The sequence below is a fragment of the Vulpes vulpes genome, chromosome 12 (assembly GCF_048418805.1).
Source record: "Vulpes vulpes isolate BD-2025 chromosome 12, VulVul3, whole genome shotgun sequence".
Classification (NCBI taxonomy): domain Eukaryota; kingdom Metazoa; phylum Chordata; class Mammalia; order Carnivora; family Canidae; genus Vulpes; species Vulpes vulpes.
The window spans coordinates 100,147,153-100,171,998 of NC_132791.1; the positions used below are offsets into that span (position 1 = coordinate 100,147,153).

Consider the following 24,846-nt stretch of genomic DNA (forward strand, 5'->3'; position numbering starts at 1 on the left):
CCACAACCCTCCGCCCAGCCCGCCCGCCCCGCAGCCCCGCAGCCCCGCAGCCCCGCAGCCAGCAGCTCCGCCCTAGCCCCGCCTATAGCCCCGCCCCGGCAGCCCCGCCAGCCCCGGCCCCAGCCAACTGGCCCTCGGCCCCGCCCCAGGCCCCGCCCCGCCCCCGCCCCCGGCCCCGCCCCCGCAGCTCTCCGGCCCCCCGGCCCCGCCCCCAGGAAGCCGGCCCCGCCCCTCGCGGGAGGCTGGGCCATCGAGGACTCGGTGCTCGACTACCGGGCGGATCGACGGCGTCGGCGCTCCCGGCGGGCGGAAGTGAGGGCGCGGGCGGGGGGGGCGGCGCCCGGGTCCGTCCGCGAGGAGCGCCGGCGCGTTGCGGTGGGGGCGTCGGGGCGGCGGCGGCGCCAGGTACGTGCTGCCTGCGGGCCCCGGCGATGGGGCGGGGGCGGGGGCGGGGGCGGCTCCCGGAGGGCGGGGGTGGTGCGCCGCCGCGGGGCCAGCCTCCTGCGCTGCTGCGGGGCCCGGGCCCTGAGCCCGAGGGCGCGGCGCCCTGTGTCCCCCCAGGGCCCGGGCAGCTGCTGGAGGCGGGGGGGCCCGACCCGCCAACGGCCCGGGCACCTGCTGGATCCCGGAGCCCCTCCCCCACCTGCCGCGGGCACCTGCTGGACCCCGGAGCCCCTCCCCCACCCGGGCACCTGCTGGACCCCGGAGCCCCTCCCCCACCCAGGCACCTGCTGGAGGCCCGGAGCCCCCCCCACACCCGGGCACCTGCTGGACCCCGGAGCCCCCCCCCACCTGCCCTGGGCACCTGCTGGACCCCGGATCCCGCCCCCCCCCCGCCCCGGGCACCTGCCGGCCCGGAGCCCTGACCCACTGCCCCTCGAGTACCGGCGGTCGCCGTCCACATCCCCTCGTGCCGCGCAGTCGCTACCGTGCCAGGTGGGAGGATTTATTGGCGGAGAGCGGGTGTGAAGCCGGAGAGCGGGTGTGAAGCCAGAGAGCGGGTGTGAAGCCGGGTGCTTAGTTGCTTAGATTGCGTTGCGTGCAGGTGCACGGAGCCTCGCCTGGCGCCTCTGTTCGCTGTTCTAAGCGTTTACACTTCCTGCCTGATTTAATCCTCTCAGGAGGTAGCTGCTCTCATATCCCCACTTTACAGATGGGGAAGCGGAGCCCGCAAGGTGACGAAGCTGCTGTGTAGTTCCGCAGCCTCCCGACTCCCTTTGAGACCATCCCCGAGGTCCCAGGCCTGCACAGCCAAGCACGGGGCCATCTCTTACTGAAGCCTGTGACGCCTTACTCGGTATCCTAAGATTTTGTGAATAGCTTTCCAAGAAACAGTTCTTGAAAACCTTGTCCTTAAACGGAAATACACTATTCTTAATTGGTAATTAGGAATTATGATTATGAGAATTATAATTATATGGATCTCAATTATAATTATGAGAAAGTTTTTTTTAAAATATTTCTGAGTAAATTTATAAGGAGAATTTTTTTTTTAAGATGTTATTTATTTATGGGAGATACAGAGAGAGAGGCAGAGACCCAGGCAGAGGGAGAAGCAGGCTCCATGCAGGGAGCCCGATGCAGGACTCGATCCCGGGTCTCCGGGATCACGCCCTGGACCGAAGGCGGCGCAAACTGCTGAGCCCCCCCGGGCTGCCCTATAAGGAGAACTTTCAAAAATACTTAAGGATAAGCCACAGCTCAGTTAAATCCTTGGGATGTGCTATGTTGAAAAGCTAGTTCTACCTGAGGTTGTGTGGCTCAGTCTCCTAATATATAATAATATTTTATCTATAAAAGCATATTTTGGCCAGGCTTTGTGTCACTGCCTCTACTAATAAAGAAACTAGAAACCAAAAGTTTCCGGAGGATCATCTGTGGGTTAAAAGTTGTTAACTCAAGGGGTCGTAATAGAGGATGATGTGTGCTTGCTACTCAGATGTTCTCTTCTGTTTACACAGCAGAGAAGCAGAGGATCCCCCAGCGTAATTTGGAATGACTCTTGGAGGTTTCAGAAATTTCTTTTTTTTTTTTTCATATCAAATATTTGATTGTACTGAATATAATTTCGGACTATTACTTTTGAAAAGATGATTATTAACCTGCTTAGTTAAATTTTCATTCATTCCTCTAATATTTGCGAGCCTGTTATGTATGAATCTTAATGGGAAATGAAATTGGCATTCAAAAATTTTTGAAGAGGCATTCTTCTAATAAAGGACTTTGGATGATTTCTAGTGTCCTGGCAGGATAAGGCCAGTTTTATAGTTAGTCTTTTAAGTACTTTTCCCACCCATTTTTCGATTTATTCATCTTTACGTAGCCAGGATCCTAGTGCAGCACCTACCGCACTGCAGGAGCATGAACGTTTATTGAGTGGAGCAGTTTTAGGCCAGTGTCCAGTAGAGAGGATTTTGAAATCGACGGGCATGGGAACGAACGTTGATCAGTCTGCTGAGCAGAAGGCTAGGACGGTGCGGAGCGTGTCTACGGATCTCCCAGAGTGCCTGCTGAAACTGCACGGTAGTCGTGTGGTTATTATCACATGGTTCAGTGTATGTTTATGTTAATTTAAAATAATTATTCTCGATACGAACACACAAACTTAAAGTAATTGCAGGGAAATATGACTCCCGAAGCTCTGTGACACCCATAGTCCTCCTTGGCCCTCAGTGTGAAAGTTACGGCGTCGAAGCCACCATTGACTGCTCTGTGAGCTACCACCCACCTGCTATGCAGCTCGGGCTCCGCCTCTGGTCCTCAGTGTCCTCTTTCCTGTAACCACGTTATCTGTAAGAGCTCTTCCCTGGTTTCAACATTTCTAGCTCAGTGATTCCTGCAGCCAGCTAGCACTGTTATATCCATGTGCTGTCCTAGGGGCTATAGCTATTATTGGTATTTGCATAATCTGTCAAAAGGCTAAGTAAGTTCTGGCTGGACGGGGGTTAGCCTTGGTCATTTTTGCGTCTCCCAGTTTTACATATGCCCGGCACATTAGAAATAAAATATTAGGCTAGATTCAGAGGGGCAGTTTTGCGCTCTCGATTGAACCATAGCTAAGATCTTGACTATATATCAAGTGTCCATACAGCAGGAATTCAGATGGGGGAAGTTTCTGTTGGAGTTGGACAGAGGTCAGTCCTTGATGGGAGGATCTGGCCCTTCGTGGGGAGGGCACGGGAATATCTGGGTGATACACCAAAAACAAAGGCCCACAGGCTGGTAAGTAAGTGCGTTTTGGATTATGGAGTGCCTTGGGGGTAGGGCAGAGGAGTTCGGAACTGATTTTTTTATGCATTCCCCCCCCCCCCCCCCCAGGAGAACTGTATTAGACTTGCTCAAAAGCTTCATGAGCATTCTTTAACTGGATTCTGTCGGGAACGTTTAAGATGACCAGCTGGATGTGGTGCATCCCAGTCTTGATTTCTGGTTTTGATTTTAATCATTCCTTCTACTTACCATTTCCTTTTTAAGTCTGGGAGCCAGTCGTGGAAAAAACAGTGGACACTGGGGTTTAGGAAACGTGGAATGTGGTTAATTAGAGGGGAAGCTGCATAAGGTGGATCCAAGCAGGCCCCTAGTGGTGCCTGGCACCAAGCGGGCGTTCAGTAGTCCTTGTGCAACGACGAACGGGTTCTCCCTTTGCTACTTGCTGGCTGTGCTGCTCTTGGCAAGGTTGGCTCATAGTTTCATCTGTGAGGTTTGATGAAATTTTTGAGGCCTTTCCCACTTGATATTGGCAGGTGTATGATTTTTAACTTACATTGTTTTATAATTTTACTGAAAGACCAGACTAAAAGTCAGGAATATTTGGTTTTAGTTTAATTTTAATGAAATCCCCATGTGATTGACATGATGTGTATCTGGATAAATGAGAGTCTCAGCAGGAATCAGAATTCATGCCAGATGGTTCACAGAAGGAGGTTTTAATAAAGGGACTACTTGGTGGAGGTGTGGGCGAGGTTAGGTGACAAATAAGGGGTAGTGAGGCCCAGAGAGAAACCGACCAGTGCCAGGAGCAAGAGGACAAACTGCAGCCTGCTGGGAGCTGGGGCCGCAGCGAGGGGTGTGGCTGTGGCCAGAGGCTTCCGGGGGTGGGGGGCAGGACTGCGGCGCCCCCACCCCAAACGAGTCCACTGCCGACTCTCTCTCTCCTTCCAAGCAGATTTCTTAGATAGTTGTTGATACTCCGTTTCTAACTCATCCCACTGCTTTCTGGTTTCAGTACCCATGATTCTGTTGAAGGTCAAGGGCATCCATGACCTCCTTGTTACAAAATCTTGTTCTTATCATTTCCCCAATATAGTGCCTGGGACATAGCAAGTCTTAATAAATATTTGTTTTGACTGAACAAACAATCTGAGGATTCCCCTGTTCCAGATTTCAGTTTATCTATGTCTTTAACAAGGAATCCGGCACTGTCCTCTCTTGAGATGCTAGGTGACCAATCTCTGTATAGATCCCAAATCTTCTTGATGACTAAACAAAGATAGAAATCAATTTTATTTGATAATGACTCCTTCAGTATTGGCTATATGATTTTTCTGAAAAACCAAACACCAGGACTTTTTTTTTTCTGAAAAATTATGTTTTCTAAGATATCAAGAACTAATGTTTTGTTCACCCAATGTAAGCCTAATAAACAGGGAATGGTAAGGGACATGAGTACAACTGGCAATAGATGGAATGAATAATGCTATGCTTTTACATGAACTACTCTTCCTTCTTTAATTAAGTAGTGTATCTTCTTTGAAATTGTTGTTTTTGTTTCTGTTTTTGTAGAATGATAGAAAAGGGGGTGGATTTGCACTGGCCTATTTCATTTTTCCGTATGTCATCAATATCTGCTGGCCTGAGTTAGAGAACCAGCCGCCTTTAGGCCTAACAGCTTTTGGCTTTGAGTTGTAGTGAAGGTGGTTGTCCTTTGCCAAAACTTAGCCTGCTAAGACAAGAGATTTTATAGTTTGTGGAAAATAAAAGGAGGATACTTTTAATTAATTATTCATTGTTAAAAAAAGATTTTATTTATTCATGAGAGACACACAGAGAGAGGCAGAGACACAGGCAGAGGGAGAAGCAGGCTCCCTATAGGGAGCCAGATGCAGGACTCGATCTCAGGACCCCAGGATCACACCCTGAGCCGAAGGCAGACACTCAACCACTGAGCCACCCAGGCACCCCAAGAAGGAGATTTTTAATTAACTCTTGTAATGAAGATGAAATCCAGTGCTTGTTTTGGATTAGCTGGGTACTCAAGTATTTATGTAATAGATCCGTTATGTGGGAGCTCTGGAGAGCCAAATTGTCAGGCTTATATACTTATATACTATCTTGCTTCCAGCCTTCTTTCTTAGTCCTTTCTGTACATTCCTTCCCTTCTACTCCCAAACATTATAGCAGGAGTGAAGGTATTTTTCATATATATATATATACACACACATATATGTATATATGTATATATATAAAATAGGTATTTTCCATATATATATGATATTGTAAAGTGCCATTTATCATTTGTATTTTTAAAATCATTGGTTTTTTTCCCCCAAATGAATTAAAGCATAAAAACTTATGTCTAAACTTAAAAACATGGTATGTTTAAATTATATTTTGTTTGTGAGTGATGAAGGAAAGAAGAGCTGGGAAAACAGGGATGCTCCATTTATGTATTTGTTCAGTCCGTCCTTTCTGCAGATGTCCCTTCTGAGACCAGTGAGTCTTAGCACAATGTATACCCTACATATCCTTTCAGATTTGTGCATGACTATGTTTTTGTTGATCACGGTTCTGAGATACAGCAGGAGAGAGATGATTAATTTAGAAAGCTGGATGGAAGAGTTCGTGACCGTGTCTCTGAGACCCGTCCCACCCTGTGCCCTTAGATGGTAAAATGTGTGGCTGTGCTGAGATAACTTGACCTTGACCCTGCACAGGAAAAGTAGAGTCTGAGTTTACAGAAAACTGAAGGAAATAAATTACCATTCTTTAAAACCCTTTTCCAATACCTCTAGGAGGTCCCTCTGGGGTTAGCGCAGCCCAACCCCAAGAGGCAAGTCTGTCTAGGGTAGGTTGAACCTCAGTCAAGGCGGATGTGGTGAATTCTACATTTGGTTCTGTTGCTGGGTGGCCTGAGAGTCTAGTTGAGTGTAATTTTACTGTTGAAATGCTCTAGGCATCTCTGCAATGAGATTTTTCTGGAGTCCTTTGGATCCATGATGGCTCTGGACAGGACAAGGTGCTGCTTAAATGTTAATATGTGCAGAATTGGCTGAAATGTAGGTGGGCTTGGGTTGGGGTCTTGAGATTATGTTTGTGATTTGTTCCTTGGTGATGAGTAGCATGGGGAGGGGTGGAGTTTGGGGGAGGTTCTTTCTTTTCCTTTTTTTTTTTTTTTTGGCTATTATTTTTTATAGAAGACTTTCACTTTTCTGTGGCCTGATCTAGGCAAATAGTGCTTTAACATCAGGCTTTTTCCTTGGCCTATTTGGTGAAGGTTCTCCAAGTCTTAAGTGTTATCAGAAGTTTTGCTACAACAACTCTTGGTCTTCTCCCTTTAGAAGGGAGCTGGGCTGAGCCAAGCCTCTGGGGACTGGACAGAGCAAGATACTGGATTACTTGTTTTTCTCACATTTCTTGGTAGCTACTAAAATCAGCAAAATCCTTCTTTAATAATTAGTAAAAAAAAAAGTAAATAATTGTAAAGCTAGTTTTGTGTTTCCATTTTTGTTTCTTTTTTCCTAATATTACTGCTACTAGTCATTTTTTTAAATGTATTTTTAGTCTGAAGTTATGTAAAAAGCTTTTATTCCACCAGTAAATATTTTGGTACATTAAAGGTTGTGTCACAGTGAAATATGGGAAAATCATAAAAGTAGAATTTTCTGACCTTTGTTGCAGAAGCACTTCATGCTCTGCGCTTCGTTAAAAGAAAAGAGGCAGGTGGGTCAAAGGTAATAAAATATAAATCTGAGAGAAAATGCATTTACTGTGGCCGAGTTCAAAAGGGCGCGGCCTGTGCTCCGTAGGGCTCTGACGGACTCTTGTCTCCCGTTTAGACCTTCCATCCCTTTCGAGTGTGTCTCGGTGTCCGCTGCGGCTTCATCGCTCTGCACGTGGCTGTGCGGCTTCCCGGCACCGTGTACTGGAGAGACCGTCCTTTGCCCAGTGCGGGGTCTTTCGCGCTCTGTGGGATACTGGTTGGCCGGAGAGTGGAGGGCGCAGCTCCGGGTTCTCGGTTCTGCCCCACTGATGTGCGTCTGCGTCTGCGCCTGTGCCGGGGCCACACCGGCCTGGTGGCCCTGAAATCCGGGACTGTGCGGCCCCGGCTCTGGCCTTCTTCGTCAGTATCCCCGGCTGTTCGGGCCTTCGGGCGATCACGGTGTATGTCGGTACACGGAGGTCCAGTGAAAGTACACGGAAAACAGGGAAATGCGCCACTTCGGTGTCTTGTGCACATTGTGAGGGGAGGCGGCCCTCGTGCTCCTGTGGGGAGCCCGTCCCGGTCCGCGTCCTCCTTGGCCTGTGCTGGGGGCGGTCGGTGGGTGTTGAACGTGGGTTCTGTGCGTCCCTGTGTGAGCCCCCCCCCCCCCGCGGCGACGGGGCGACAGCTGGGACCCTGCGTGCGAGCCGGCTCGGCCCCAAGGGCCTGTGTGCTCCGGGTGTGTGGGCCGCAGCGCCCGCCCCCCGCCGCCGCCCCCGCCGCCGCAGCCCGAGCTCCCGCCCCGCCCCGGCCCCAGGCCTTGCTAGGCTCCCAGCGGCGGGCGCTCCCCGGGGCCCCCTCCCCCGCCGCTCCCCGCAGCTGCAGGGCTCGCAGCAGCCCCTGGGGGGAGGGGGCTCCTGGGGCTCCTGGGCCTCCCCCTCCCCCTCCCAGCGGCTCCGGGGCGGGGCCTGCAGCGCTCACTTTGCGGGGCCGAGGAGCGGCGTGTGCGGGGACGCTCACGGCAGGGCGCTGCCCGCAGAGGGGCCGGGGCCTGGCCGGGCTCGGGGCGCCGCCTTCCGCCTTCCTCCGCGCAGGCCGACCCGGGCCGGACCCGGCCCGCAGGAGCCCGCCCCGCCCCCGCCGCGGCCGCCGCGGCCACCGCCAGGCCGCCCGGGACCCGCCGCCTCCGGAAGTGCTGCTCGCACAGGCGGCACATGCGGCGCTGGGGCTCGCCACGTCCGTGAGTTTTCACGCTCTCGTCACGTTTAGGCCTGAGTTGCAGTGGATGCGCCCCGCGTCGGCCACCGGGAAGCTGCGGCCCGCCCCGCGCCCTGGCGCCGCTCCAGCCCGGCCAAGGCCGCCTCCAGTCTCCTCTGGTCTTAGATCACAAGACTCCGGGAACTACGTCCTGGCAGTTGCTTTCTCTTTCTCTTTCTTCTGCTTAACCGTATCATTCCTGCGTTTCCTCCCGTGTCCATTTGTGGGGCTTCCGTGCGCTGAAACGATGACCGGACACCCAAGGTTTCAGCAGCAGGACCCGCCGGCTGACCCCGGAGCCCGCCACCAGCCTCTGCCCCCCCCCCCCCCCGGGTGTCACTGACCCACCGTGGCGTCCGCGTCTACCTACGCTGCACCTTATGTGAATGCGGCCGCACCCCGCGACGCGTCTGTTCGCGGCGGAGCATGTGCGCAGGGTCGGTCACTGTGTCGGACCCGACAAGGGAAGCTTCCACGGACAACACTGTGGGCCGAAGGGCACGGCCAAATGGACATCGCAAACGGGATGGACCTGCCCCAGAGACTCCGGAATATGACACCGGAACCGAGAAATGTCCTGGGCTTGTGCTTGGTAGAGATGCGGTGTGTGTGGTGTCGGCCGGTCACCCAGGCCTTCCCGCAGCCGTCAGCAGCCACCGACTCCAGCCGGTCGCAGTTGGCCACTGTCATTGCTGAGGGCTTTTGAGATTTGATGTAGAACTCTGAAAGGATGGATCTTGATTGGACCAGATCCCTCCAGTCCCGTCTTTGCTTTGATCAGGCTGAATCCTCCAGGAATGAACAATGAACAGGAAAAAGAGTAGGATTTTGCTCTGTGTAACTGAAGTGGCAATTGGCCTCAACAGCAGTTGATGCTCTTTCAAGGGCAGAGAAACTGTCTGTCGAGCTACAGCCCTTTGCAGCATTTTAAAAACAGCATTTTTAAATGCATATTTGTTGAATACAAGTTCATCTTTAAATCTAAGACAAAAATTCTCTTCACTTAGACTTTTCATTGTTTAGAATCAAAAAGTGAAATCTTTTTTCACATTTTCATTTCTCTCTCTTTTTTTAAAATTTTATTTATTCATGAGAGATACAGAGAGAGAGAGAGGCAGAGACACAGGCTGAGGGAGAAGCAGGCTCTGTGCAGGGAGCCTGACGCAGGACTCAATCCCCAGACTCCGGGATCACTCCCTGGGCGGAAGGCAGCGCTAAACCACTGAGCCACCCGGGCTGCCCCTGCTCTTCTTTCTTATGTACGGATTTTGACAATTGAAAAGTCAAACTTAAGTCAGTTTTGGCTTGGTTTTCACAGAAATGAAAGATGGTTGAAAAATATGTATTTTGGGGCACATGGGTGGCTCAGTGGTTGAGCCTCTGCCTTTGGCTCAGGTCCTGATCCTGGGGTCTTGGGATCGAGTTCCGCATTGAGCTCCCTGCCTGCTTCTCCCTCTGCCTGTGTCTCTGCTTCTGTCTGTGTCTCTCATGAATAAATAAACGAAACCATTAAAAAAAAATTTTAAAAAAAGTGTTTTTCTAGGGCAAAGAATTATGAAAGGTACAAGTGCTCGCTTTGGCAGTACATACACTAAAATATGAAAGGTGCAACAAATCTTGATAGACATTTAAAATATTTTTTGGAAAAGGATACATATTAAAGATCTGACCCTACATATTAAAATTTTTGATTTTCAGGCAATTCTTTATGGAAGAGGTTAGTATCAAGCTTTTCACCTCTGGGGCCTTACAATTAGAGACCATATTTGAACTTGACTTACTGTCACCCAGAGGAGACCCATAGAAGAGTTATTCTGCTCAGATCTTTGTGGTTAATTTGGGTTCCTCTGATTATTTTCTGTGGCATCAACAAATGACTTGTCTTTATAATTAGCACTTTGTAGAGTATTAACAGGAGCTGTCACAGGTTGAGTAAACTTTTAGGTTATTGTTAGAAGACTCAATTTCTATGATAGTTTTTGGTGATTACTACTGTAGCATGGATTTACTGGTTTATATTTGATCTTAGTCTAAAGGCTAACAAACAGATTTACTGGTTTGAAAACATGGTACAGATTGAAGGAATGGTGTTTATCCTGCAGGGGAACAGATCAAGCTGGCTTCCCTCTCGAAGACCACATCTCAGTGGTTTCTCATAGCTGGGATTCCACATGGCCTGAGGTTTGCTGCTGTCATTGAAGAGCCAAAAGAAGAGAATTGCCAGTAAGCCCATGTTGTTCCCAGGTCTGTTCAGCCCAGCTACTGTGTTCCTGAGTGTCTGCTTTGTTCTGAGACTAGGCTAGGTCCTAGGAGTAGAGAAAAGAATGTGATGTAGCCCTAGCCAAGCCCATCAAGGACAGTTCTTAATCAGGGACCTTGGTACAGTCATTCTTTTTGCTTTTTTTTTTTTTTTTTTAAGTACAAGATACTGCATATTATCCCTTTCCTAAGAAAATCAATGTATAAGTGAAGTGAGCAGGTCTAGAATCGCCAAGAGGAAACGTTCTGTGGTCAGTATTCCTAAGGAAGCTGTGTATTGCCTTGGAGCCCCATCCCTAAGGGCTACTCCATACCATGCTCTGGAATTGGCCTTTCTGCGTCCAAGGCCTTATTGCATCTCTAAAAGCCTCGTATACATGCTCAGTGCCACAGGGAAAGCAATATAATAGCGTATAAAATGTGATTTCCCTGATCCCTCTACCCTCTCTAGTCTCATTCGCCCAATAATGCTAACCTCTGGTACCTATCCACCTCAGACCTTCTCCATACTCATACAAGCACGCATACTTGTACGAAAGTAGGCTTTATCTATCTTCCTTTCCATTCCTTCCCTCTTTCTTTCTTTTCTTTCTTCCTCCCTTCCCTTCCTTCTTTCCTACTTTCTTTTTCTCCTTCCTTCCTTCCTTCCTTCCTTCCTTCCTTCCTTCCTTCCTTCCTTCCAGCATTGGTTAGGTCAAGATTCTAACATCTCAACTGTAACAATGTGGAGGAGCAGAGGGAGAGAGAGAATCTTAAGCAGGCTCCATGCTGGGCGTGAACTTGGGCTCGATCCCATGACCTTGAGATCATGACCTGGGCCTAAATTAAGAGTTGGAAGTCTAAAGGATGGAGCCACCCTGGCGCTCTTCCACTGTAACAGTTTTTGAGACAACATAGGAAAAATGAATTGGGGTTGGGTACAGAGTCCATTGTAGAGATACAAACTAAAATATTTCTGGATGAAATGATATGTCTGGGGTTCGTTTTAAAATACTCCTTTGAAAACAACATAAAAGTGTTTTGGGAACATGGAGGTTCATTATGCTAGTTTCTTTTACGCATATTTAAAATTTTCATAATAATAGGTAAAAAGAAAAAAATCATGAATTAGGTTAGCATAGAGCTAAGACCTGGTTTTGAGTCAACTTTGTGACTTACCAGCTGTGACTTTGGACTAACGTTTAATCGTTGCTGATTCTATCACTATTAATAAAACCATTTAGCATTTTAGAATATTTACTTCTAGAAACTTTTTCTGTATATTTTAAAATCATAGATAAAAATTATATATTTATAAATATATAACATATTTTAAAAAGAATTGTATATATAGATATATATATATGTATTTTTATTGAAGTTTGATTCGCCAACATATAGTATAACACCCGGTGCTCATCCCCTCAAGTGCCCTCCTCAGTGCCCGTCAGAATTGTATAGTTTTATTTGCAGAAGCTGAAAGTGTTCATATAAATACCCAGCTGAGAGTGTGGATTTTCACTGGATTTATTACATGAAACAAGAGCCTGGCACTTCTTGACAGATTTGGAGGCCTTTTCTTAGCCTAAGATGTATTTTCAATGGAGCTGATAGTTTTTGAGCAACAGCCAGCTGAGGTGGTCAACCTAGTTTTCCCTGAATCTTGATGTTTAGGTTGTCCTTGGCCTTGAGGGAAGGAGTGATGGTGATGTTAGTTTGGGGTTGTGCTGGAGGGTGGCAGCTGCCAAATATGGTCCAGACCATAGTCCTCCAGGTTTGGACCTCAGTCACCTTTTTAATAGAAGCTCTCTGTGCTAGAGTGATGTCCCTTGGGTCGATTTTCCCTTTCTTCACAATAGCCTCTTGTCCAGGAAAGGTCACTTGATAAGCAGGCTGAAATTTTTCTAAGCATTTGATCAAGAGACCATACCATGGAAGGTTTGTAATATATTATATACATGTGCATACACAAAATGATTTTAAAATGTTCAGAAAAAGTTCTTGGAGGTAAGTATTCCAAAATGTTAAATGGTTCCTAAATATATATAGATTTATGTATTTACATATATACATGTTTATGTCTCTTTAAAAATTAGTTTGTTATAAATAATCTCTTGCTCTGGCATACTTTCAAAATATTTCACTTGCTGCATAATATTTCTTTGGGTGGACCTTCACATTTTAGTTACATTATTTTTTTAGTTTTTTGGGATGTTTCTATTTTTTCTACTTTGTGATAATAAATCATCACAATTATGGAAATCTTTAAGCCTAATAACAGTCTCCATGGTTTAGATTATTTTATCCATTGGTCACCTTTTAAGAATATGTTTTAAGTCTCAACAAAATATTAGCAAACTACATTCAGCAATACATTAAAAGGATCATTAACCATGATCAAGTGGGATTTATTCCTGGATGCAAGGATAGCTCAGTATTCCCAAATCAATCAATGTGCAACCCCACATTAACAAAGTGAAGGATAAAAAGATTTTATTTATCTAAATAGATACAAAAAAAAAAAGCATTTGACAAAATTCAACATCTGTTCATGATAAAAACTCAAAGTGGGATTAAAGGGAACATACCTCAATATAATAAAGTCCTTATATGACAGTCTCATAGCTCACATTGTACTCAATGGTGTATCTCACCACTCTTATTCAACACAGTACTGGAAGTCTTAGTCACACCAGTCAGACAAGAAAAAGAAATAAAAGGCATCCAGATTGCTAAGGAAGGAGTTAAACTGTCAGTATTCGCTGATGATATACTGTGTGTATGTATATATACATATATATGTATATATATATACGCACACACACACGCAATGGAGAAAAGAGAATCTCTTCAATAAGTGGTGCTGGACTGCTTTATTAGACCATATGCAAGGATAAATTTAAAATGGATTAAAGACCTAAGTGTGAGACCTGAAACTATAAAACTCCTAGAAGAAAACATAGTAATCTCTTGACATTGGCCTTAGAAACATTTTTTATATGTGTCTTCTCAGGCAAGGGAAAAAAAGGACAAAAATAAACTACTGGGAGTACATCAAATATAAAGCTCATGCACAGTAAAGGAAACGTTCAACAAAGTGAAACGGCAACTTCATGGGAGAAGGTATTTGCAAATAATAAGGGTTTAATTTCTAAAATATATAAAGAACTAATATAACTCAACACCAAAAACCCAATTAATCCAATTAAAAAATGAGCAGAGGACCCGAATAGACATTTTTCCAAAGAAGACCTGCATATGTCCAGCAGGCTCATGAAACTGTGTTCAACATCACAAATTGTCAGGTAAATACAAATCAAAACTGCAGAGATAGTACCTTTCACCTCTGAGAATGACTGAAATAAAAAAGATAAGTACTGGTGAGAATGTGGAGGAAAAAGGAATGCTTGTGCACTGTTTATAGAAATGTAAATTGGTACAGCAATTGTGGAAAACAGTATGGAGGTTCTTAAAAAAATAGAAATACAAAAAAAAAAATAGGAATACCGTATGATCCAGTAATTCCACTGCTGGGTGTTTAGCCCAAAGAAAATGAAAACACTAATCTGAGAAGATATTTGCACCAATATGTTTATTGCACTATTGTTTACAATAGCCAAGATCTGCAAACAGCCTAAATGTCCACCTTTGGATGAATGGATAAAGAAGTGAGGGAAGGATGGGTAAGCCAGTGAAGGGGGAGGGAAAGGTACAGAATTCTAGTTGTGGGATGAAGAAGTCACAGCACGACTGGTGCAGCGTAGGGAGTATAGTCAATGGTATTGTAATAGTGTTGTCCGGCAAAGATGCTAGCTGATCCTGTGGTGATTAGAGCAGAAGGGGTGGAGTTGTTCAATCCGTATGTTGGAAAAAAAGAGATTATGTTCCAAGTCAAAAGATAGAAGCATTTGTAAGACTTTGACATATTTTGCCAAAATGTTTTCCAATGGTTTATATTAGAATGTTCATATTTATGTTGGAATGGTTTATATTGCTGCCTACAGTGCATCGGAGCACTACACACTGAGTGGAAAATCATGATTGTCTTAAATATTTTTCATCAGTCTAACAATGGAATCTCTTGTAATTTGCATTTCTGTTCTGTGAGGTTGAATTTTTTCCTTTTTTTCCCATATATTTGTTTATTGGTTGCATTTTCTCTATTGTGAATTTTCTGCTTATACCTTTACTTTCTTTTTTTTGTCTTAATGTTTTCATATAGGGTTTGTGAGACGTGTTTATGATAAAGCTGTTCATGTTTTATTTTGAATATTTCCCCTAATTGTTTGGCTTTTAAATTTGGTCGTTGCATTTATTAACCTATAGACGGTGTCCATTTATTAACCTATAGATGTGTTCACGGTTGGGATTCTCCCGTCAGGTCCAAACTGGGTCTTGCCATGCCCAAAGCTGTAATACACGTTTACTTTTATGTTGTTTCTAGGTATGTTGGCTTAATCAAACTTATCTTTGACTCTTTAAATAACTAGGAATTCTTTAACTCTATAGATGTTTGAAGTAATGTAGGCAAGAAAATTATGCTTTGGACTATGACTATTTTAGGGATTGGAATTAACATATTAAAAATAAATAAGAAAATAAAGTAATTGTTTAGAATATTAAGCTTGGTATTTGGCTCTACTGAGTATAGTATGGAATTTTTTCATTGGATTGTGAGGTATAGTACGGTGGCTTTAGAGAAGTAGTTTCCCCATTTGCTGTGAGGTTGATACCCCCTGGTTCTTGAGACTTAATCATTGTTAACAATTGCAGTAATTTATTCAGCCCTCTCCGTCTTGCTTCTTGGGTCTTTTTTACCCAAAATATGTGGCATGAATCTCATAATTTTTTCTTTTCTGTTAGCAGTATCTTCTGTCTTAAAATAAATTAAGGTCATCTTCCTGTAAAGTTTCACATCCTGTCTCCAACATGGCAACACAGTTGACTCAGCTCCCAAATTCACTTAAAGTTGGTTTTTTACATGTTCAGAGAAGCAGTACTTTTATAATGGGCTTTAAAGTTTGCAGAGATTTTTAACATACTTGGTTTCATTTAATATTCTTGGTGTACCCGTGAAGTTAGCTATTATTCCCATTTTATAGATGAGAAAACTAAGAGTTTAAAGGGAACTGACTAAATTATATAGTTAGGATTTGAATATTTGTCTTATGAATTCTATTAAGTGGTTTTCTACTGATTTTATATCTTTCCCAGCTGAACAGATTGGTTTGTCTGGCTAAAGGGTGGTCTAGTGATACCAGTGTTCTTTATCCCATAGAAGTCAGTGGACTTTGTATTGATGAAGGCTGTTGGTGATGTCCTTGGTCCCAGTCAGCATCTCTTAGTGCATGTCCATGGCCACACTGCAGAGCTGGGCTGGAAGGTCAGCTGGTCAGCACTTTTGAAACCATTCCTTTTTGGTGCCTTTTCCTTTTTTTTTTCCTTTTCCTTTCCTTCTTTCAAGTATGTTCCATACTGGGAGCTTGAACTCATGACCCTGAGATCAAGACCTGAGCCGATAGCAAGAGTCAGATGCTTAACTAACCTGAGCCACCCAGGTGCCCTGGCCCCATTTTCATATATGAAGGATATCTGTGTGTGTGTGTGTGTGTGTGCACGCGCGCGATTGCAGCCACAGTCACTATAACCTCATTGCCTAGGTGTGACACTGGCTTTTTCAGTTATCAGTTGTTGGGTGTTGGACAAAGTATTAATGAGGTATCCTTACAGGGGAGTTGTGAGGATTAAAAGTTCTCACGTGGAAAGAACATAATAAACGTTCAATAGTTCTAACTGTTGCTACTATTATTAATTGATGTTTGCTTATTACATAAGACGTGTTCATTAACGGCCAGCTACATCCTTTACTGATGTTTTGTGTTGTTTCCTATATTGTAAAATGCCTTAAGCAAAGACAAGATGTTACTAATGTCCCAAATGAAGGGATACTTGTTCTTACACACCTCATATGCTAACTGTCCATTACACATGAAAACTTCAACCCACTAATTAAATAGTCAAGATCCTCATAAGGTGTAATGTGGGAAATCCAGAACCTTTCCTCCTCAGGGTCCACAGGAGAACTGTCCTCCAAAGAGGCAGTTTGGTGAGGAAGCAGTGGGTGATACAGCACCCGTCTTCATGGACTCTGCAGGAGTCAGAAGTCAGTAGCAGTAGCGCTGGATTCTCCTGTCACTAATCTGTCATGGATAAAGGTCATAAAAGCATTACTGGCCAGATTCCCTCAAAGCACTTGGAGTTAAGGAATTTCTAAATATCTGTTTCTGTCTTCAGTGAGCCTGAGACTCTTTTGTGAAAAGGGAGGATTGGCATTTACTCCTAGTGGCCCAAAAAAGATTGAAAAAGGACTGTTTTAAATGTAGATTTTATTATTATTCAGGAATGGTAAGGCCAACAGTAAGAGAAAAGGTAGCTCCTGAAAACACAAAAGCCAGGGGTGCCTGGCAGCAGTCATTTAAGCATCCACTCTTGACTAAGCTCAAGTCTTATTCAAACTCATTCCTGAGTTTGAGCCCTGCTTTGGGCTCCACACTGGGCATAGAACCTACATCACAGTCCGCAGGAGGAGAGGCATACCATGCTGGGCAGGGCAGGGGGAGCCAGGGTTGAGGAAAGTACTAGAGTTGGTCAGAAGGCAGAAGGTGTAGGGATGGGCCAGAGCCTTTATTGTGGTTTTCTCGGCAAGAATAGGCGAGCAGGATAGGCAAGCTGAGCTGGGTTAGGATTGGCTTGACCTTGGCAGGCTTTGGCTATGCAGGTGTCCTTAGTTGGAATGTTGTCCTGGACGGCAGGAGCCCCGGGAAGGTGGCTGTGGACCCCGGATGGGTTCATTCGCATATATATATTTTTTAAGATTTTGTTTGTTTATTCATGAGACACACACACACAGAGAGAGAGAGAGAGAGAGAGAGAGAGAGAGAGAGGCAGAGACACAGGCAGAGGGAGAAGCAGGCTCCATGGAGGGAGCCCGATGTGGGACTCCATCCTGGACTCCAGGATCACACCCCGGCTGAAGGCAGGCGCTAAACCAGGAGCCACCCGGGGATCCCCTCATTTCCGTATTAAAGGCATGCTCCTGGCTAGTGGTTTGCTGTCTCCAGGAATTAGTTAACACAGAGGAGCAGTTCCTTTCCTGGTCTGCAAGGCTCCAAGATGTCAAAGCTTCATAAAATACGGAAAATAAAACATGATTAATACATGGACCAGGACTTTGTATCACAGCTTCAGGATTTAGTAGCAGAGGAGAGCAAAGATCAGAGGAGCAGTGATTCTTATCACCCATGAGAAGAGGCATAAATTTGACCTAGAAAAGAGTCTGAGAGAGAGCATTTGATATCTAATCTCCTACTCTTCCCAGTTATTTTTGAAGTTATTTTGGAGATATTCTTTCTTCTGTTTACCACAGTCCAAACTCATTTTCACTCTTAGGCTTTGAAAAGTGTTCACAGTCCACATTTTGTACAAGATTATTTTTTCACAGGGTGTGTGAACTGTTCAGAGGAAAATGGCCCAGAGGCTAAATAAATGAAAGAATAAATAAATCACGTCAAAGGCTAAACAAATTCCATATATATATATATATATACTTATACCAAATTATATGAAGAAAAGAAGCACTCATGTTAGCAGTTCTTGTCATTCAGTTAGAATCACCTGTTCTGTAATTATTGTGGCAATTTAAAAAATCCTCATTTTGATCTTAGTTATCTTTTTAGGTATAATGGCTTAAATTTGGCTAATTGCAAGTGAGTTATGACCAATTTGGCATTTTTGCATGCTTTCTAGTTTGGAGTTTGGTAGTTCTATTAATCTTTGAACCTGGCACAGCAGTATAAAATTTGATTAGAAAAAATGAAAGTTCTGGGTGCCTGGCTGGCTCATTTGAAAGAGCATGTGACTTTTGATCTTGGGATCATGAGTTTGGGCCCCACACTGGTGTAGAGATTACTAAAACAAAACAAAACAAAACAAAACAGAACTTTAAAAAAAAAAAGAAACAATGATCATTCGGTTTCCTATTTTTGGATCAAGGAGGTAGCAGGTAACCACTTTTGTATACTAATTTTGGTCTTTATTTGTCATCAGCACTTGTCTGGAACCTACAGGACTACCACAGATATCAAAGTGAAAACCTGTGGGGATCCTTGGGTGGCTCAGCGGTTTGGCGCCTGCCTTTGGCCCAGGGCGTGATCCTGGAGTCCTGGGATCGAGTCCCGCATCGGGCTCCCGGCATGGAGCCTGCTTCTCCCTCCTCCTGTGTCTCTGCCTCTCTCTCTCTCTCTCTAATAAATCTAGAAAAAAAAAATCTTGAAAACCTGTCACAGTAAGTCTTCTCTATAAGTTGGCTTGTTAGTATTTTAGTAGATAGGGATCCAGAAAGGGAGAGTCAGAATAAATAGGGATTAGAGCCCAGGGATGTGGGATGATCAGCAGTCAGGGCTTCTTCCTGAGGCCCAGGTAAGTGTAAGTAAGACACAATGTTAAGGAAGATGGTGGTAGTGAGCTTGGGAGTTTGAGGGGTGGGAGGAGCGGGAGTCTTGTCAGGGACATGCTGAGATCCAGGGCTCACTGTCGCTCTTCCAGAGTGATGCAGAGGCTCGGGAAGAGGGGTCTTATCCTGTGTACCCAGATCTCTGGCCCCGTTCTAATCCCTGGAGCAGTGGGCCTAAACGGGGGTGACCCTCTCGCTTCCCTGAGGACGTTTGGCATTGTCTGGAGATACCTTTCAATCATTGTAGTTGTTGGTGTGCTGCTGGTATGTAGTGCAGAGAGGCCAGATACGGTATTCAGCATCCTGCTGTGTACAGGGCATCCCTCACTACAAAGAACGGCCTGTCCGGGCTGTGACCAGTGCCACAGTTAAGAAATCCTGCCTGGAGGATCACAAGAAACTGGGTGTTTTTGACCTGACGGAGATGTGGCGGGCAGCTAGGGCACATGGAGCGCCTGGACACCCTTCTGACTTCTGTTATGGAGGAATGCTCAAGAAGTGGGGTGAGCAGAAACTGGCAGAGGAGTAGAATTGGACAGAGTGACTGTCCTCCAGGAGCAGTGCTGTAGATCAGAAGCAACAGATTAGAAAGACAGGAAATAGATTTGTCAGAGACTGGCACCCTGATTTTAATAATTAGTGAGAGTCTGACGTCAGTTGAGATGACTATAAAAAGCAAGCTCATAAAACATTGCAGCCTGAAGCAATAACCCGGGAACATGTACAAAGCAGCCTGTAATGATCATGATAATGGCTGAGAATGATTTTTTAAGTTAAATTATGTTCCGTATGGTATTATAAGACAAATTTAGACAAGGTTAGAAAGATTGCTGTCAAAATCGTTACAAGTCATACATATATTTCCATCACGGAAGTGAGGTTACAGCAAGCTCGCTCCATGATTGGAGAGATCCGAGCAAACAGGATCACTGCTCAACCAGAGCAGAAGTCCCGGAGCAGATGTCTCTGCGGAACCAGTACCAGTGGCTTTAATCGACACATCCTGTCCATTGTGCAACAACACGTTACAGGACACAGTTTGGAGAAACAAAGCAAGCATCAGAGCAAAGCAAGCAGAAGATGTGCTGGGGATGTTGGAATTACTGAGCCAGGAATTTGGCATAACTGTCAGTTATATGCTAAGGGCTGTAGTTGTTAAAAGTGGACCACGTGCAAGAGCAGATGAGAAATGTAAGCAGAGAGAAACTTTAAGAAAGTGTTGAGACGAATTAGAAATAAAACGTGCTGGGGGATCCCTGGGTGGCGCAGCGATTTGGCGCCTGCCTTTGGCCCAGGGCGCGCTCCTGGAGACCGGGGATCGAATCCCACATCAGGCTCCCGGTGCATGGAGCCTGCTTCTCCCTCTGCCTGTGTCTCTGCCTCTCCTTCTCTCTCTCTCTCTCTGTGTGTGACCATCATAAATAATAAATAAAAAAAATTTTTTTAAAAGAAATAAAACGTGCTGAAACAAACAGTCCCTTTGGTGGCTTATCAGTAGACGGAGTATCGCTGAGCAAAGAGGCACTGAGCCTAGAAGAAGTGTCAGTGACTGAAATGCAGAGAAAAAAACTGAGGAAAATAGAGTCACTAAGACGTGGGGCGGTTACAAAAGGTACAATACGCATAGTGCAAACATCAGGAGGAGAGAAAGGAACAGGAAACGTATTTGAAGTAACAGCTGAGAGTTTTCTGAACTTAATGATCACAGGTCAGGAAACTCAGTGTAGTAAGCGGACAAATAACGAAAGATCTACACTTAGACACATATTCAAACTGCAGACAAGTCAGGGAGAGAGAAGTCGGGAAGGAGGCCGGGGTGGGGGTGGGGGCGGGAAGGTAAGACGCAGCCCGGGAGCTCGGAGAGTGCTCTGGCAGGACCTGTGGGAGACCAAACCAAACTATGGTTCTGTTCAAACTACAGAAAATTCAAAGTAGCCTTGAGGTGGACCAGAGGAGACACGGTGTGGGACAGCAAGGGTAAGAGGACGTGGGGTCTCCTCTCACACAGCACATGAGCAAGAAGAGCAAGAGAGGGCGCGGCGTCCCGTGCTGGAGGAACCCACCAGCGTGGAGCTCTGTACGCGCAGCTCATCGACCATCCTAAGGGGGGAATGCGACCTGCTCAGCCGAAAATCGGAGGAATGTGCCTCCGGTCAGCCTGTTCCACCCGAAGCATGAAGAGAGGCTCCTCGGGAAGGTGATGACGTCCGAGGCCGGCGTCCGCCCAGAGGAGCCTTAGGGGTTGGAGAGGGAGGCGCAGCCCAGGTGCCTTGTTCGTGGCTGACCTGGCATTGACCCGACGGCCTGTTCAGTGACGGGAGCGGCGTGTTCCGGGACGGCCGCCAAGGGGGTGGCGGGGACGGACGGCGGCGTCCTGGGGCCCGGGGAGCCCGGGAGCGTGTGGGGCCCCCGCGCTGCGGCCGGGCCGGGAGCAGGGTCAGCCGGGTCAGCTGGGTCAGCCGGGAGCTGGGTCAGCCGGGAGCTGGGTCAGCCGGGTCAGCCAGGTCAGCCCGGTCAGCCGGGGGCCGGGTCAGCCGGGTCAGCCGGGAGCTGGGTCAGCTGGGTCAGCCGGGTCAGCCGGGGGCCGGGAGCCGGGTCAGCTGCGTCAGCCGGGGGCCGGGTCAGCCGGGTCGGCCGGGCCTGCTTGCGCACGGGTGGCCCAAGCTGTCGGCGGCCGCCGGGAGCGCGTCGGCGGGTGGGGCTGCCGTGCACGCGAGGAGCAGGCTGGGTCCGAGGCCTCGAGCCCCCCCCATGCGGCCCCGCGGCCCCCTCAGCCCCCGCGGCCCCGCTGTGCGGCACGGAGGGCGGGTCCCGCCGTGGGCCTCGCGGGCACGTGTTTCCCAGCAGAGCCGTCACGTGAGTCGCGGGCGGTCGCTGTCCAGGGCGCGGCCAGGCGAGGCGGGGAGGACGGGGGAGGACGGGACGGTACTGTAGAGAGAGGGAGGGGCAGCCCTGAAGGGTGAAGGGAGGGTTCGCGGAGGAGCCGGCCCCGCCCCGGGTTCTTCCCCGCCCGCGAGAATCACGCAGCGCAGACGGGAAGGAAGGTGAGCGCTGGGCACTGCGCGTGCGCCGACGGAGTGCGGGCCGGTCCCGGGGCGCTCGGCCGGGAGCTCGAGGTGCGCGTTTATGCGGATTTATCATCCTGGCCTGGGTCCCGAGGTCACAGCATCTGAACGACCAAAACAAGCAGACGCACTGGAAGGAGAACGAAGCAAGTAAAAGCTGGAACTTAATGATAACAAAAACAAGGTTCCACAGACCCTGAACTGCGGGATTCCCGAGAGCTTCCTGAGGCTGACCCTGGGTCAGAGAAGCAGTGAAACCTGCAGCACAGGCCGTGGATGACCCAGCAGCGAAACCACCGCGGTCAGACTCTCTGCTGAGACCAGCGCCCTGGGCAGGACGAACAGCGGCTTAGACTGAGACAGGCGAGCTAAGCGCTCAGCCTAGACAGGCCGGAGAAGAAGACAAAATAGAGTCCACGGCCCCCTGGGTACAGCAGGTGCTCAATGATAATCTGTGACTGCCGAGTGCTTCTGGGTGATACAAAAATGAGCGAAGCAGTACAAGAGAAGACCATTTGTGACTGACTGGAAATAAGATTGAAGACGTAACACTCTTAAAGTAGTAGGGAGTCAAATCCAGGGATATTTAAAACCTGATGAAGTGGAACCAGGTAATGTTTATTCCTGGAACACAGACTAATTCATTAAAAGGAAATTTATTATTTTAATTCATGATATTAATAGGTTAAAAAAGTCATCTCGAAAGATGTTGAGAAAATTTGATAGATTTCACCGTCCATTTCTACCTTTAAAGATAGACTTTCAACAAAATAAGGATAGAAAGCTATTTTCTGTAACATAGTTAGGTCTTAGCTAGGTAATATTAATGGCAAACATACAGTGCTACAGCACATATTCTCAACAGGAGCAATAATTGAAAATTAGCCCGCGAGGCGACAAAAATATCTTAATTTTATGTAAGGTATAGATCCAAGCAGTTCACAATACAGATAGATATACAGTGTATTTATGATATTAAGATATCTTTCGGGCAATTAGAAAAAAAGACCTAAAAAGACTCTTCACATGAAAAACAGGTTGAGAAACTGTTCTAGAGGATCACCATTCATAGTTAGAAATAAAAGGTACCTGCCAATATTATAGCTATTCACCATTCTTTTAGAAGTTACAGTTAATGTAGTAATAGTAAGGCAGTTAAAATCAGTGACACATAAATATTGAAGGGTAAAAGCCAAAATTAAAGCGTATGAAGGTGATCAGATTTTCTACAGAGACAATATAAAAGATCACTTGGAAAATGATTTCAGCTGAGAGAGACTCAGTGCTCAGTAAGTTGACGAGTTTGAGAGCTGAACAGTTTATTGACAGTTATAAATGATCTGAATGAGTGGATTCAGTGTTGCAGATAATTTAAGTATCCTGAGATTACCTGAGTAGTTAATGTAATCGATACATTTGTTGATTTAACAAATACGTGTTGAGCGTCAGTTATATCCGGATGAATGTTCTGAGTGCTGGGTGGATAGCAACGCATGGAAGTATAAAGACCCCTTCTCTTCTGGAACTTACAGTCTAGTCAGTAGAGATAGACAAGCAGGAATATAGGATGTCAGGGTGATAATCCATCAAAATTTTAGTAGGATTACTTTTAAGAATCTTACTCAATATTTTGTTGGAATTGATTGATGATTGGTGGTTGGAGAACGAGTGGGAGGAGGGGCTGAGGGAGAGGCAGAAACAGAATCCAATCCCTAGCCGACTCCAAGCTGAGCACAGGCTGACATGACCCTGAGATCATGGCCTGAGCCGAAATGAGGCTTAACTGACTGAGCCACGCGGGTGCCCCACACCGTGTTTTAAAAGTTCATGTATATCGATACCTGTGACAGGTTGGCTCAATTGATTTACTGAAAATTAATTGTCCTATTGGGTATCTGATTAAATTAATTCATTACGTTATAGTAGCAAAGTCAGTGAGACAAAATATAAAGGATCCAGAAACAGTTTCAAATGAGAATTTTTGTCATTGATAAAAGTGACATTTCAGATCAGCGGAGAAGACAGTGGATTGTACATTGAAATGGCATTTGGTCAACTAGCTATGCAGTACTCCGAAATAGTTAACTAAGTTAAGTTAACTCAAATGAGTTGAGTAAGCAGATAAAACAGTACTAAAATACCAGAAACATAACTTTGAAAGCATGATTCTAGGAGTAGCAAAGAGAGGGTCAATTGGTTTGACATTAAAAAAGAGTCAAAATTTCCTAAGGACAAAGAACACAATAAACAATGTGAGAAGACAAATGATAAATGGGGGAGATACCGACAGTGTATAGAATAGAGTTAATGTTTTTACTAGAGATCTTAAAATCAAGGAAAATAAACTTCATAAAAAGTTGCAAAGATCATTAAAATGGAATTCACCCACGATGCAAGGTGAGACCATTTATTTTATTTTGCCTATCAGATTGCTACACACTTAACATAGTCCTACTGCGCAGCGTCCCCGTGGCAGGGTGAGCTGATAAAACTTTTCTGCAGGCCGGTTTGGTGATCACGCACATGTTAGGATTTTTTTTATGACTTTTATTTATTCACGAGAGACACAGAGAGAGAGAGGAGCAGAGACACAGGCAGGGGGAGAAGCAGGCTCCATGCAGGGAGCCCGATGTGGGACTCGATCCCAGGACCCTGGGGTCTGGGCAGATGATCGACCACTGAGCCACCTGGGTGCCCCCATGTTGGGATCTTAAATGCGCATCTTTTGACTGGAGATTCCTCTTTGAATGTGCTGCAGGGAAATAGTTGGATAAATGTACAAAAAAGTTTTATAGAAAAATGTTCATTGCATGATCATAAGAGCAAAAACTTAGAAAATGCCTAAATGCCACTTA

At 46.1% G+C, this 24,846-nt stretch overlaps 1 protein-coding gene across 15 annotated transcripts in view; it reads left to right on the top strand.

Moving 5' to 3' along the window:
• Nucleotides 1-254: 254 nt before the first annotated feature.
• EXOC2 (exocyst complex component 2) overlaps nt 255-24,846 on the top strand; it is a 214,910-nt gene continuing 190,318 nt past the window's right edge. Inside the window, exons 1-3 of one of the 15 annotated variants that reach the window (XM_072729251.1) lie at nt 8,410-9,893; nt 10,279-10,399; nt 13,428-13,537. The gene's annotated coding sequence lies outside the window, so the exon portion shown is untranslated. Of the gene's footprint in view, nt 406-835; nt 937-1,034; nt 1,298-2,323; nt 2,793-8,409; nt 10,421-13,427; nt 13,538-21,940; nt 22,603-24,846 lie in introns of those variants that run through there. The other 14 variants (XM_072729253.1, XM_072729245.1, XM_072729255.1 and 11 more) reach the window with 14 other exon arrangements.